The following is a 14802-nucleotide window of genomic DNA, read 5'->3' on the forward strand; positions in this document are numbered from 1 at the left end:
TTCAGCCTCAAAAATTCCACAGGGACTTCCATTTACCCTACCTACTTCCCACCTTCCTCTCAAAAAAAGTGCCCAACAAGAAAAAAGGAATGAGACTCACTAAAAAATCTTTTAGCCATACTTTTTAGTCTCAGTTCACACCCATCAAAAAACATTATTATATATATTAAAACTTAAAAATTAAAAGCATAGAGAAATTGCTACCTTGCTGTCGATCTTCAAAAGATGCTAAATAACTGTACCCCAATATGTCTTGCAAAGCAGAAGCGTTTTTGTTGCTCACAATTGGAAGAGTAACTTAATAATGTAGTTCTATGAGCAACATTTGGCTGCCAAAAACAGTGAATGAAATAACATTTTCCACTTTAACATAGTGGAAACTAACTACAAAGCACACGCACACACTGCTTTAAATGCAAATATTAATTATTTCATGCTAATATTTTAGCAAGAGTGAGTGCAATTATTTCATCAAAGTAGATGCAGTGGGAGGTAAGCAAGAAGAAATAGCTGTCACTGATTTGTGGGAAATAAATTTAGTCTTCTCTTGTATGGATTAGGTGGTTAGGAAGAGAAATGTTGCCTTTCTGCTAAATTAAAAGGTCTGTGACCTTTTGATAAATTCCAGTACACTTATGCTTCTTCCTTAAATCCAGATTAACTCAATAATATTTGTGGAGTGTTTATAATACTTTTAAGAGGGTTTTTATTGAAAATCTGGACATGAGGTTCAAGGTACTTCACACAAGTTTTAAAGTTAACATCACTTATTTTGCTCTCTGAGTGCATCCCATTCTGCTAAAAGTCCTCAGCCTAGGTAGGTTACAGTACTACAAGAAAGTTGGTCCTTGCTATGCATTCCAGGACAGCCTGACTACAGCAGCTTTGGGAATAGCATTTTATTCATTTGTAGCAAGTATATGCTATATATTTATTATATATGTATAAGCATATAAATTATATGTCTGGGTACAGAACAGTAGAATAGGAGAAAACTACAGGAACAGCTTCAGCTCTTATGCATTGTTGTCTTGTGCTTGAAATGGCAGAAACCAGCTGTGAATATTTCACCCTAGGACCAGACCTGCCTGATGCCATGTCAGAGGTGCAGGGCAGCAGTCCACCTCCCTGTGTTTCTGCCCATCAAGTCAAATTGCACATGCTGTGCTTCATCCAGAAACTTCATGTGATACCTATCAAAGTTCCTAAAGAACTCAGTGATCAGAAAAGTGATTATCCTCGCTCAGAAAAACTGTCTGCTTTGGGCCCTGAGGCTGTTGTGCCTTGAGGTTCTTGTGATGGAAAAATCCAGCCTGGAAACAAGTAAGCAATAAAAATTTTCACATTAATTCACTTCAGAATGCAAACTCTCCTCTACATAACCATCTCAGTGAATCAGTTCTTCCTAACTGCTTGCTCCCTGCTACTCAGCAATGCACAATAGAATATATGCATTTTAGAAAACAAGCACGTTTCCCTTGTGGCTGTTCTTCCTTGTGACCTAGAGAAAACAGTTTTTGCCCAAGTTTTCTGAAGGAATGGCTGTAATATAACATAACACTTCCGTGCTAAAAAGGCAAAAATATGTACAATGAGGATAAAAAAAGGCCATTTTACCTAAACAGGACTTCAATCTGAGCTACAAAGTTTGCTTTGAACTTGCATTTTCAGGGATCTCAGCTGCAATTTTTGGGTCTACATTACAGGCCTCAAACTTCACACGTTATTTCCTAGTCAATGAAAATATCTGTTCTAGTTCTTAAGTTTAAATATGGCATATGTAACACTGTAGCATCTAGGGAGTGCAAATAAAAAAGGCTATAAACTCTTAAGAAGGGATAGGCAAGGAAGGAGAGGTAGCTGGGGTAGCCCTGTATGATAGGAAGTGTTTTGACTGTCTAGAGATTAATGATGGGTTGGATGTTTATGAATGTTTAGAGGGAAGGCCAACAGGGCAGATTCCTGGTGAGATTCTGTTATGGACCACCCAAGCACTTATAGAATATAACAGGGGAGGTTTACATTGAATATTAGGAATCATTTTTTCACTGAAAACGTTGGCATAAGTTGCACAGGGAAGTTTTTGAGTCATCATCCCTGCAGGCATTTAAAAGACTTGTAGATGTGGCACTGAAGGACATGGTTTAATGGTGGACTTGGCAGTGTTGGGTTAATGGTTGGATTTAACAACTTCAAATGTCTTTTCCAGCATTAATGTTTCTGTGATTCTAATACTGAACCAGGCAGACAGCAGAAAATATACTCTGCCTCCAAATTTTGTACTTTTTTGTATGCTAGCACTGTAGCACTGTATGTAAAAACTCCAGTACATTCCACTGGCATAAGGACCAGAGGCCAATTTCCTTTCTACTGTGTATTGGAATGGCTCAACCAGTTGACTTCAAATAGCCCATGCTATTTCATTCCAGTTAAGGAGTTTGCCCCAAGGGTCTTGCTAACACTTTTGATCATAAACGCTAAAAGGGTAGTAATCCTTAAGCTCAAATGAATTTACACACTAGATTTCTATGGCTCAGAAGAAGCAAAGGCTGCTCAATCTACTGTGAAAAGCAGGAATTTGTGTAAAAAATGAAAAAACCAAACAGACAGTGTTGTCAAAATATGCATGTATATGAGGGTTCCAAAATATAAATTATTCACTCCTAAGCAGAAGAGCTAAATATCATGGATGGCAGCCCATAGCAGTGCTTTTCTGGAAGCTTCTCATAAGAAAGACAAGTGCTGAAATCTTTAAACTGTGACTCATGCAAATCTAAAAACCCATGGAAACCACCAGGATCATTCACCTTGACTGTGGGGTGACCTATACCTCTTCTTCACAGTGCAAGACTAGAAATCTCAAGCAGCATAGTGGGTAGATGATACCGCACTTATTTTTTGTACCCATAAAATAAGTTTCAGCAGGAGATTTTAAATAACAGCAAGATGTGAATCACAGAATCACAGAATTGTTAAAGTTGAAAGGGACTTTTGGAGATAATCCAGTCTGACCCCCCTACCAAGGCAGGGTCACCTAAATCAGGTTACACAGGAATGCATTCAGGTGGGTTTGGAATGTCTCCAGAGAGGGAGACATTCCAAACCTCCATGTCAGCCTGTTCCCTGGGCAGAGGGTGCTCTGACACCCTTAATGGAAAGAAGCTCTTCCTCATGTTGAGGTGGATCTTCTTGTGGTTTTATTTACAGGCACTGTTCCTCATCCTGCCACTGGGAACCACTGAAAAGAGTCTGGCATCATCATCTTGACACCCACCCTTAAGATATTTATATGCACTGATGAGATCTTCTCTGTCCTTTCTTTTCTAGAAAAGAAAAGAAACATCTTTTCTTAGGCTAAACATCCCAGCTCTCTCAGTCACTCCTCATAAAAGAGATGATCCAGACCTCTCATCATCTTTGTGACCTTCACTGGACCCTCTCTATTCCCTCCTTGCCTTGTGCTGAGGAGCCCAGAACTGGACACAGCACTCCAGATGTGGCCTCACCAGGGCCGGGCATGGGAGCAGGATCACCTCCCTTGACCTGCTGGCCACACTCTTCCCAATGCACCCCAGGATCCCACTGGCCCTCCTGGCCACCAGGGCACTGCTGGCTCATTGTCAACTTGCCATGCAGCAAGACTCCCAGGTCCTGTTCTGCAGAGCTGCTCTCCAGTAGGTCACAGCCCAGCCTGTGCTGGGGGTGGGGTTTTTCCTCCCCAGGTGCAGGACCCTGCACTGGCCCTTGTTGAATCTCATCGGGTATGTCTCTGCCCAACTCTCCAGACTTTGAACATCCTGCTGGATGGCAACACAACCTTCAGGTGTGTCTGCCACGCCCCCCAGTTTTGTATCATCAGCATAAGATGGTACAATAGAGTAATTCTGTGGGCCTAGATTTATTGCACATATTTAATGATTATTCTGAAGAGGAGATAATAACCAATCACTAATGAAGTTACTCAGATATGAAGAAAGTTGTTATGAAATTTTGAGTGACCACTGATTCAAATGTGGACTGCAATAGCAGGGAAAAATGCCAAACAGCCAATTAAAGGTCTGGTGATTGAGTAGAGCAACAGGAACTTCTCATGTGGATTGCCAGATCTTAAACTAGCTATTATAACTCAGGGAAAAATCATAAATTTAATTCAACTCCTTTCCTAAAACAAACATTGCTCAAACAAAATCTGCTCAAAAGATATCAATATCAGCCTCAAAAACAAAACAAACTAAAACCAAAACCTAAATCAAAAAAATGCAAATAGTGATGAAAAATATGCAATAATAGCTGAAAAATATTATGGCAATGAAAAACTTGCTCAAAGGACAAGGCGACATACTAAAGACAAAACAGAAGTCCTTTTTTACACAACCATTTCTCAAGAAAAATAATTTTTACACTTTTTATTCAGCTACAATTTTATAAAGATCTCTTGGAAGTTTCTACCATAATTGCTGTAGAGGATTAAAAGAAATGGCACCGGTGTTTTCAACGAGACAAAAAATATGAAGAAACACAATAACATTACACAATAGTAAGAAGAATGTAAAATACAATACCTTCAACAGAACATAATTAAACTCTGTTAAACATTGCTGTGAAGTGCATCTATAAGTCATAGTTAGGTTACAACAGTGAAGATGACAACATATTTTTTTTTGCTCACATTAACAGTACTAGGTGAAGTTAACATGAGTGTGTATTCAAACTCCCAACCAGAAATAAAATCTAAGCTATTTCATCCCACAATAGCCGGGAAACAACACTTGTGTGAAGTTACTGTAAGATGAGATTCTTAGTACAATATGTTAGTAAGAGAATAAATCTTATTTCTTTAAGTGGGTTCTTGATCAAGAGGAAGTTAGGAGAAGATAAAAATTTACATGTCTACATATGAAAACTGTCACCAAAAAATTCAATTCGCACTTTCTCTTTGAAGTCCTACAAACAACTCCACCTCAGCAACAAGATGTTCATCTCAAGTTCAAGAGTCCTTGTGAGCCTGAAACAGCACCTAAGTCCCAAAATCTCAGATCAGGCTTATTTCCTATGTAAGTGCAGCTGGAAGAAGTAGCATCCTGTACTACATGAGCGTAACTTGGAACACTCACTTGAGTGTGAGTGATCCCATTTCCAGGCTCTCTCCTCACCCTGAGGCAGTGTGAACATTGCCTTTCCAGCAGAACTACAAGCTGGTTTGGAAAACAGGATCTGGAGTTGTTTCACTAGGCATACTACAGCCCTGCCAGAGCAAAGTTGCAAATTTCATGCAGCGGGAAGAAAGAAGAGAGAGGATAACACTGCCCAGTGGCTGGGCAGCTTGGAAAGGGAGGGAAGAGACATTGGTTTCACAGAAGCAACAAGGTCCCACATATCTGTTGGGCAGCTATGGTGACCACAAATCCTGATGAGTCCTTTTAAAAAATCCTGCTTTGGGGACCTACCTCTGGAGAAGGGCCTGGACTCCACAGCCTGTAGGCACTGGGCTCTGGTCAGCCTTTGCTATGGGCTATTTCAAGGCTGCTTCTGCTGCATTTGCAGGTTTACACCCAATTCTGGCATGCACTACAGAGGGAGATTGTGTGTCCCAGCTCCCTGGCTTTATTGACCCTTTCTGGGATTGGCCACAGAAGACACCTGTTTCAGCCCTAAATAAGACAGCAGAGAAGCACAGAGGCTACATCCTGCCCTTTGCTCTCACAACTAAAGCATTGCTGGCCCAACAATATAAACACGTCACAATTCTCCCACCAACTGCAGTGGAAAGTGTATTGCATCCTCTATGCTTTGATTTAACTCTCCTCTGTATCTTGCAGCTCAGAACAAAAGTGTTGTCCCTGTGACAAATTTCCTTCCTGTAACAATACAGACACTAACAACAATGAGGGAAAAAAAAAACCACTAGAGAAGAAGTGCATTACTTAGACAAAATAATAAACCATAAATCACTACAGCGACAAGATTAAATGTGAAACCTCTAATTACACATTTAATCATTTGCCAACATCTTATTTTCTTGAAGTAATGTTCATGAAGCTTCAACAATATTTGAATTTGAGGTTGATTTCTTTCATGTGTGAACTGCAAAAGCAATACACATAGAAATGGAGTAAAGAATAAAAAAATTATTAACTTTAATCTTCAGCTGTGTTGACATCTGACTGAACACCTTTAGTGCTCTCAGTCACACTGGCCCTCATCTAGTGACATCACTATGTCAAAACATATCAAGCCCATCTCCATTGCACAGATACTGTATAAAATAAAGTAGAAAACTAAGGGCCAAATAAGCAGTGGCTTAAAAAGTAGGATACTTTATTAAAATGAGAGTGTAATAACATTGCTGAAGAAGACACTGTTGTTTGTGAAGTATGGACAAACCTGTGCCCCCAGGCAGTATCTGCTCCACTGCCTTTTCCACAAGGAGGCAAGAAGCAGCTGCTAGAGCAGAAAAGTGTCTCATCAGCATCTGAACACCTTTTCCTATGGATTTCAGAGTCCAGAAACACAGAGCAGAGCCAGTTGTTGCTGTTGGGCTCAGAGTGGCCCAGGGAATTACCTGATTTCTGTAAAAATTCTGTGCACCAAAGTCATCTTCCAGCACATTAGAGGAGTACTTACTGGAAACAAAGTAACCCAAAGCACAACACAAAGCAAATATAGCAAAATTCTCCTTCTTCTAATGGGAACATAAGGCAAAATCCAGACAACCTTTGCATTTAGAGAAATGCCCTTGAAGAATGTGGAGTCAGAAAGTGCAGACTTTCATCAAAATCAGAATATTGCTTATATGCTATGAAAAACAGTCTAATATACTGAACACATTACCTAATATGAATTGTAAAGGCACTGTTTTACTGCTAGGTTTTGCTTACTCTTTAACAGAGCAGTTGGAATTGAAGGAAAACCTCTGGAGTGCCTTTTATTTTCTTTTATCACGTTGTAGGCTTTGGTTAGCTGTCTTATGGTTCTTAGCCAGGGTGGATCTTCACACAGCCAAAACTAATTCAGCTGCTTTTTTTCCTTTCTAAAAACCAATTTAGACTAGGCTTGAGTTGCAGGGAAGATGGGTTTGCTGTACTCATGTTTTTCACCCCAGCAGAGGGGACTGAAGCATATGGGGCCTGGCCAGTGTTTAGGGTGCAGAAATATGCAGGATCAAATACAGTGGGGAAGCATCAGCCACTCCAGTGGACGAGGGCAACATCTTTATTGTGTCTTTTGCAGAGACACAAACCACCAGACAGAGAACGCTGAGGTAATCTTCGGGTCATATTTTCTTCCATGTTCATCCATTTCTACTTGTATCATCCTTTTGAAAAATAAGTTATCCTCTGTACATTTGGCTTTTGATTCCCTTACATTGGCTTTCTGGTACTTGACAGAACCCCTGACTCACTGCTGTGAACTGGAGGAAATGTTCCAGAACCTGCTGCAGTCTCTACTTCTACCACCTTTTGAAACAGGCAAAGCCAGAAAGAAGAAAGGATAATTTAATCAGGTTGTGACTATCACATCAGGCTACTGCATGTATGTTTTTCAGCTAGGTAAATTTTTTTATTGTGTTTTGGAAGCAAGAAAAGGTTGCTTACAAAAAGCAGGGAACACAAGCCGACAAGCATAGGGATCTAAGAACAGTCAGCACAGGGAAAATGAGTTTTCTTTCTTTCCTCTTTTGGATATCTGTTTGAATCATGAGGAGTTTGGACTGATTTAGTAATAGATATTTCTGTTTCACATACCACATCTGAAAATGGCCTTAACAGCACAGCATGCATTAAGCCCCTCCTCCCTATACAGAACTGCCTGTCTATGAAATCCATGTTCAGTGCTTATACTGAATAATAGGAGGTGTTTGGCTTAGTGCTTCTGAATGCACATGAGACACCAGAGTCAGTCCTGGAAACATGACACATTTTGATCTCCTTTTTCTCAACAATTACTGGATAGATAATTCCTGAGGCAATGCTTAAAGCAGGCTCACTCATTGTGTACCTGACTAAGACACATGGCTGAGATGACAGGACACTTACCCTGCCAGCCAGATGATCTGTAGGTCTCTGGAGTTTTTCTCTCTGCCTCTTCTCTACTCCACTCATGCATCAGGTTCCTTAGAAATGTGGGACAGCCAAGTGAATTTACTTTTCTTGCTCTTGGAGTAAGATAGTTACCTGTGACAGAGAGGATAAAGAGACCAAATGTGGCATATGAAGGCACTGGAACAACAATTTCTAATCATACTGTAATTCAGGTAGTTCTTACCTCCTGCCTTCAGTACTAGCCAATACTGAGGAATAAAAACCCCAAGAGTTGATTTAAAAATAAACAACCCGGGGGAATTACTGGTTAGTAAGGGTCAGAATTTTTCATGCCCTATTTAGTTGTAGAGAAATAGGGCATGTGAGGAGATTTTCAGTGGTTTAATTAATTTGACTAATTAACAGATCACATTTCAAATAGATACATTTAGTGAGATGCATTAATTTTTAGTTTCTATCCCACTGTTCAGATGCTACAATGATCTGTTCTGAAATATTAATTCAATTTCACCATTCTACACATATTCTCTTCCCTGTACCTTCTCTAAGCTATTTTTTTCCTACTGCTTTTCACTCCAGAATGTCCAGAATGAAGATTATCCACTGGTATTATGGTTTCTTTTTTTTTTTTTTTTGTAATACCTATAGAATTTTTCCTCTTTAAGGATGAGCTGCTTAGGCCTAAATATATTTCAAAATTATGACCAAGCATTTCTGTTTCCCTCTTTTCATCCCTGTACCACCGAGTGATTTGAGGGACACCAGTTCAAAACCAAGCGTAATAATCACCTATATCACTTTTCTACTCCATTTCCTTCAAAAATAAATCTGGTAAAGAGGTGGAAGAGGAGACTTTGGAACACATGTGCTGATCATATCCTCTACAACCACTGGACTGCAATAGATCAAGGAGAGAAAAGCAAACATTCAAACCCCAAACATGCTGCACTTAAGAATATTATAAAAAGCAGAAATGGGTAAATGTCTAGCTTTGTAGAACCTCTCTGAATAATTTTTCTGTTTTATCAACTGAATAGCCAAGATACAGAAGTAACTGAGAGAGAAAGAAACCAAGAATAGGTCATTATTTTAATTGCCTCACAAAGTTTAAAACACAAAGGACTTTCACTAGGGGTTACTTTGGAGAAAATTGGAAACTTCTCTTCAGAGAGTTTTCTATTAAAGGTCATGGGTATCAAAATCTATCGTCTCACTTTAGATCAGTCATAAAGCTACTATAAATAAAGTCTCCTGTATGGCACATTGTCATTGATTCCCACTTCAGTGTAATCAGCACTGCAGACACAGGAAATTCCTAAAATAAACAGTAGTATTCTCTACTTACTGCACTTAAAAAGGAGTCAGGAGCTCTGTATTTATATTTAAAGATATTCATTGCAATAAGTAATTCATTGTAATTGAAGATATGCATCATATTTGCTATAGAGCAAATTATTTTATTATGATTTCAATGAACAAATCTGCTGTATCAAAATACAGTGTAGCTATGACAACAGTAATTCATAGTTTACCACTGTCTTTACCACTAAGTAAATTAAGTAATTTGGATGAACTGTTTTTTGATAATAAAAATATGATAATGTGCAAGCAGTAATGTTAACATTTACTGTTCTTAGAGCTAGGCCAATGTCTTCTATAACAATTGTAAACACATCAAAATATCTTTCTTGGATAAAAGCTGGAAAATACAGTTTCTATTCTACTGAAGCTACTAAAGAACTCACATGGTGACTGCTCCAAAATTCGGGGCAAAAGAAACCAGACAAAAACAAAAAGATAAAAAAAATATAAATATACTGTAATAATTTTATTCACATGCAAAAGAAAAATCATGCTAAAAAAATCCCTTGTGGAAATAGATTGCTTTGATAGCCTTCACCTTACCCCATATATCTTGCTGAAAAAGGTTTGGGAGAGTGAAGATGGAAGAACAAAATATATAAACCAAATATTTGCCTCAACCTTTTTGACAGCTCCAACTGAAATGTTGTCTCCTGAAAGCCAAGACAGCAAAAGGGGCCCAGAAGAGGAAGCTGATTGCTGAAAACAGCTTCCCCAGTGCACTGAGACCTCCCAGGTTGCCATGTGGGAAGCCATGGAGGCACAGCAGATGGACAGCAGAGGATGTAGAGGCTGGGAGGGCTACTTGGGAGCAATGGAGAACTTTCTGGACTGCTTGGATGAAACTGGGGAAGCCAGACCTCAGCTGGATTTGAAACTGGTGAGGAATATGATAAACAAAAAGTTGAGCTTCTAGGAGAACAAAAGGAAGTCTGAGAAATAGGTTGTTCAGGGAGAAGCTGGCAAATCTGTCTCCTTGTAGGTACTCTGAATTCAGCAGAACAAGGCTGTGAGTGGTGTTATCTAATTTTTTCTTAGACTAGGACATTGTTGATACGCCCCAGAGCCCTCCAGAAGTCTATTCTAAAAATCAAATTGCTGTGATTCAATGACATAATTTAATTTGCCTGCAGTTTTCTTCCCTCACAATAAAAGAAGGGTGAACATAAGAAGAAAAACCAGATGGAATAAAAAGTAAAAATTTATCTCATCGTTAATAATATTCTCAGAGAAAGAATACTGAATTTGAACAACCACGAAAAAATGCAAACAGGTAAAACTATTAGACTGTTACTAATTACAGCTTTATTTTATCTTTCATTCTTTATTACCGTATGATTTTGTTAGCCATTCACCTTGTTCTGCTTTTTTCCTTTTACTGAATTAGTGAAAACTGATGAAAGAAAATTCACGGATTCCCTAGTTCTCACCTGGTTCTTGATTGGTCATGTTTAGGTAGGTGCTGGGATTGATTAGCCGAGTTTGGAAGGCAGCCTTTCCTGTGCCACATAGTGTCAGTTCACAAGTGACCTTAGGGTAGGTGGCCATACACAAAACATGGAGATTTTGAGTCCAGCCTTCACAAGAGAGCTTACAGCGGCCTTTCATTTCACCTGATGTTTCCCTGAGCCAAAAACTTCCACTGTACCATGGGATGGCACCAGATTATAGGCACCAAAATTTTTCCAGGTGCATGGTCCATCTGTTTCTCCCTCTTTGCCTCTTCATGTTCACCCAAAAAAGTGCAAGAATTTAGCACCATGCGCTTCTCAAGCCTGAGTAAGCAGCTTAATTATTCAGACAAAATGGCATTGATTTGAAAGTGTCTGAACAAATGAAATTCAGGCTTGCCAACCTCATTGAGAAGGACAGCCAACCTGCTCAGGGAATTTCCAATTGTGTTACTTACAGTTCTTGTTTCTTTCTTTTATTTCAGGGTCATTTGATGCAATACAGAGGAAATTCTGGCAAAGCAATCACACAGCTGCTTTTGAAATCAGAGGAGACTTTGCTAAAGAGGCAGACCTTCAGCTTCCTCTGAATTCAAGAGCAGGCTCTGTGCACCCAAAGACAATGCATGAATCAGGGAAGTTGACAGTCGACAGTGATAAAAAAAATAAAATAGTAGACTCAATTCAGCACCCACTAAAATGAATGGGACCATTATGTCTGTGAATGAGCTACCCTTAAACAGGAAGTAAATATCACACTCTTTAGCTGACTCCTTCTTGGACCATAAATTCAGGTTTCCCTAATGTCATTATGTCATTCCACAGGCTCTTTTTTTCAATAAGCCATGTCTTGTTTTCTTCAGTATTTCCAAGGGTAAGAATTTAGACAATAGACAGTCATATTCCACAATAATCACTTTTATCACAGCAGTCCTGCTACAAAATAGAGACCCTATTATACTCCATTTACTAAATGTAGATAGGAATCAATTTCTCAGGCTATAAATGGAGAGTATTACTCATTATGCTTTTTGCTATGATAGTTGAACACCAATGAGTTGCAGATCCAACAAATATCCAAAAATGGCTATGCAAAAAGCCCTAAAATTAAGTTCTTGACAGATAATAACTAATGCTGTACACACCTACTCTTTATGTTATGAACAATACATACACTATATTTATGCAGGAGAAACCAGTATTTAAAACTCTTACATTTATCATAAAAATAGATTTTATTACAAAAAACAGTGCTTTGCCATAAGAGATTTACAACTGATTAAAAAGGATGGCTTGTCCTAAAACACTTACATGATTGCATGCAAAGAAAACAGATGGTCTGTGTAACAGTAATTTGATTTCTTCCAGTAAACATTACTCATGATATAGAAAATGCTTATGCTGATCTACTTCAGAATGATGTGTGCGCTTTGCCTCTCTCTTTAAATGGAGCCTGTAATTCTGTTCAAGAAACAGCACTGCAGCTCTTGTTTCCCAACAAATCAAATAAAATCAGGTTGTCTAATGCATCATTCCTCACTTAAGAGCCCGACAACACAAAGATTAATTTTAACTTTTCACTCTCCCAAAAGTGCTTAACATAATGCCATGCTCCCTACTCATTTAGTCCTTTTTGTAACCTTTCTTCATGATGAAAAAAGAGTATAATTTCTACCTTCTGAGAGGAGTATCATAAGCCAAAATTCAATGTTTATTCTCTTCTGGCTGCATCTAACATTCTTCTCCTTTATATAACTGCAGGTACATAAGAAGGAGGGAAAAGTCCTACTAGTAAATCTTCATCTGTCCACCTCAGGTTTTGTCCTATCTCTTGAGTCACACCAAGAATGCTGTTCAGGGAAATTCAGCACCCACATTTCCTCCGCTCAAGCTTTCTGCTTCCCAAACACTGGATGAAAAGCTGCCTGCCTTTGCAAGGCAGACAACCCTCATGGGGTCGTTTAAATCACTAAAGTTCTTAGCAACCAAACCATGGATGGGAGCTTTGTCACTTGTTCACACAGGATAATGGTCTGGGGTGATAAAGGGTTTGTGTTGCCTTTTACAGCTCTTTTTGCATGGGATTAATAAAAACAGGTCTTTCTCAAATGCACAAATTTAACCCCTAAGAATGCATCCTTAAATCTTTTCCTATATTTCAGAGGGACTTCACACCTGGGTATGTTTTGTCATCTGCAGGTAATAATATTCCTGCTGGAATGTAACCCTATGTGTCATTATCTTGTCTTGTTTCATTACTGTTGCTTCACCTGACTGGCCTGGACTTACCCCAGCCAAATGAAGTAAGGGCACAATCCTATTAAATGCCTGCTGGGAACACCCTAAGCTGCCACTCTTGTCAGTGGGAATTAAGGGTTCTCAGAGCATTGTAACAGGTACTCAGACCCTTGAGAAATTGGACTCTTAATTAGATATTCCCTCATGACATTGTGTGATTATTTAATGTTCTGACAAGACGCCTCAGCAATCTCACAGGCCCCGAATTAACTATCCTAGAAGAGCTCTTTGCCAACTGCAGCTCTGTGAAACCTTTGTCATGCTTGGCCATGGAAGCAAATTACATTTCATGGAGCATATGAAATGATTTACCCAATGAATTGCCTGAATTAAATATAACATGAACTACCAGCCTGGCTTGACATGTCCAGTTTTAAATAGCTGTTCCTTTTTTTGTCCCTTTCCTCTTCCCTTGTGTGTGCCCTCCCTGCACACTTTTTATTGTCCCACTTGCTGGCAGAGCTCAGCAGCAGCAGTGGCAACAGCAGTCCTTGTGGCGACATGGGATGATTCATCACACAATCTACATGAGGCAGATTAATACTGCCAGAGCAGTCCCTTATTATGAATTTCCTTTTCTCTGTCTGGCTCATCTGCATTATAATATTTGTTACTCACATGTAAATTTTTAGCTTAAGCCTATCCTTCCAGGGGCTGCTGAAGTTTTTTAATCTATGTTGACAAGTTAAAAAAAATCCCAACAGAGTAAACATTTCTGCCTTGCAGCTGATGCCATGTTATCAAACACATCAATAAAAGCTACAGCAAGCATGAAAAACAAAGCATAAATAGACGAAAGAAGTGCTAAATTATATAGAATATCACATACAAATGCACAAAACAATGGTCATCTTTTCATCATTCCCTATGCATATTAGCTTTAGGCACAATCACCTCAGGGAAAGGACATAGCTTTAGATGTCTTCCACAGGAAACTTAGCATTCTGATTACTAAAGCCTGGCTCAAGTATGCAAAATTAAGGCAATTAAAAATCAATACTCATCTCCCATCCACTTTCTAGAAAAGGAAGATAAAGAAGTTTTTGGACCACCTACCCTAAATCCTGCAACACCCAAACACCCACCTCAGGCCCAAGGACCGTAGTCAGGACATATCAGATACCAAAACTGAAACGTGTGTTGCAGGTAAAAAATAATAGAAACAATGACTGTCAAGAGAGGCATTAAATGACATGCCAAAGGTTGCTTTTAGGAAAAGTTTTATTAAACCTTGAACTTTTCTGCCCCTGCTGACTTGCAACATACTTTAAGAGACAGCTAGGAAGACATAACAGCACTTGCATGCTCTCTGCTGTGGGTTGTAGTTTCTTTGCTTGCAACTGTTTTTTAAGAGGTGTATTCAAATTCACTTTCTGTGGTCAAAATTTCTATTAAGTCTAAATCAAACAATTTGCAGACATGCAGTCTCTCCCAGCCCTCCCCCCAGCCCAGACATGGCTCTTGCTTTACCTGCTTACATTTAAGGAGCTTTTTTAATCCTCATGTTGTTAATATTTTCATCAACACTTTTTTTTTTTTTCTGTGAGGCTTCAACACAACTTTAATTTGCGTATCACAAGCACCATCAAATCCACTTCCACATGAGGAATCAAACTTTAGATAAATCATTCAACCAACCAGTTTCAATG

General features: G+C 39.0%; 1 protein-coding gene across 3 annotated transcripts in view; it reads right to left on the minus strand.

Moving 5' to 3' along the window:
* Positions 1-14802, minus strand: part of LOC111925338 (poly(rC)-binding protein 3-like) — a 484117-nt gene that overhangs the window by 389895 nt on the left and 79420 nt on the right. For 2 of the 3 annotated variants that reach the window (XM_086896324.1, XM_086896438.1), the window contains exon 3: positions 8037-8174. The gene's annotated coding sequence lies outside the window, so the exon portion shown is untranslated. Of the gene's footprint in view, positions 1-8036; positions 8175-14802 lie in introns of those variants that run through there. The other variant, XM_086896448.1, reaches the window with a different exon arrangement.

This window comes from Cyanistes caeruleus, chromosome 1 (genome assembly GCF_971803275.1).
Source record: "Cyanistes caeruleus chromosome 1, bCyaCae1.hap1.1, whole genome shotgun sequence".
NCBI lineage: Eukaryota > Metazoa > Chordata > Aves > Passeriformes > Paridae > Cyanistes > Cyanistes caeruleus.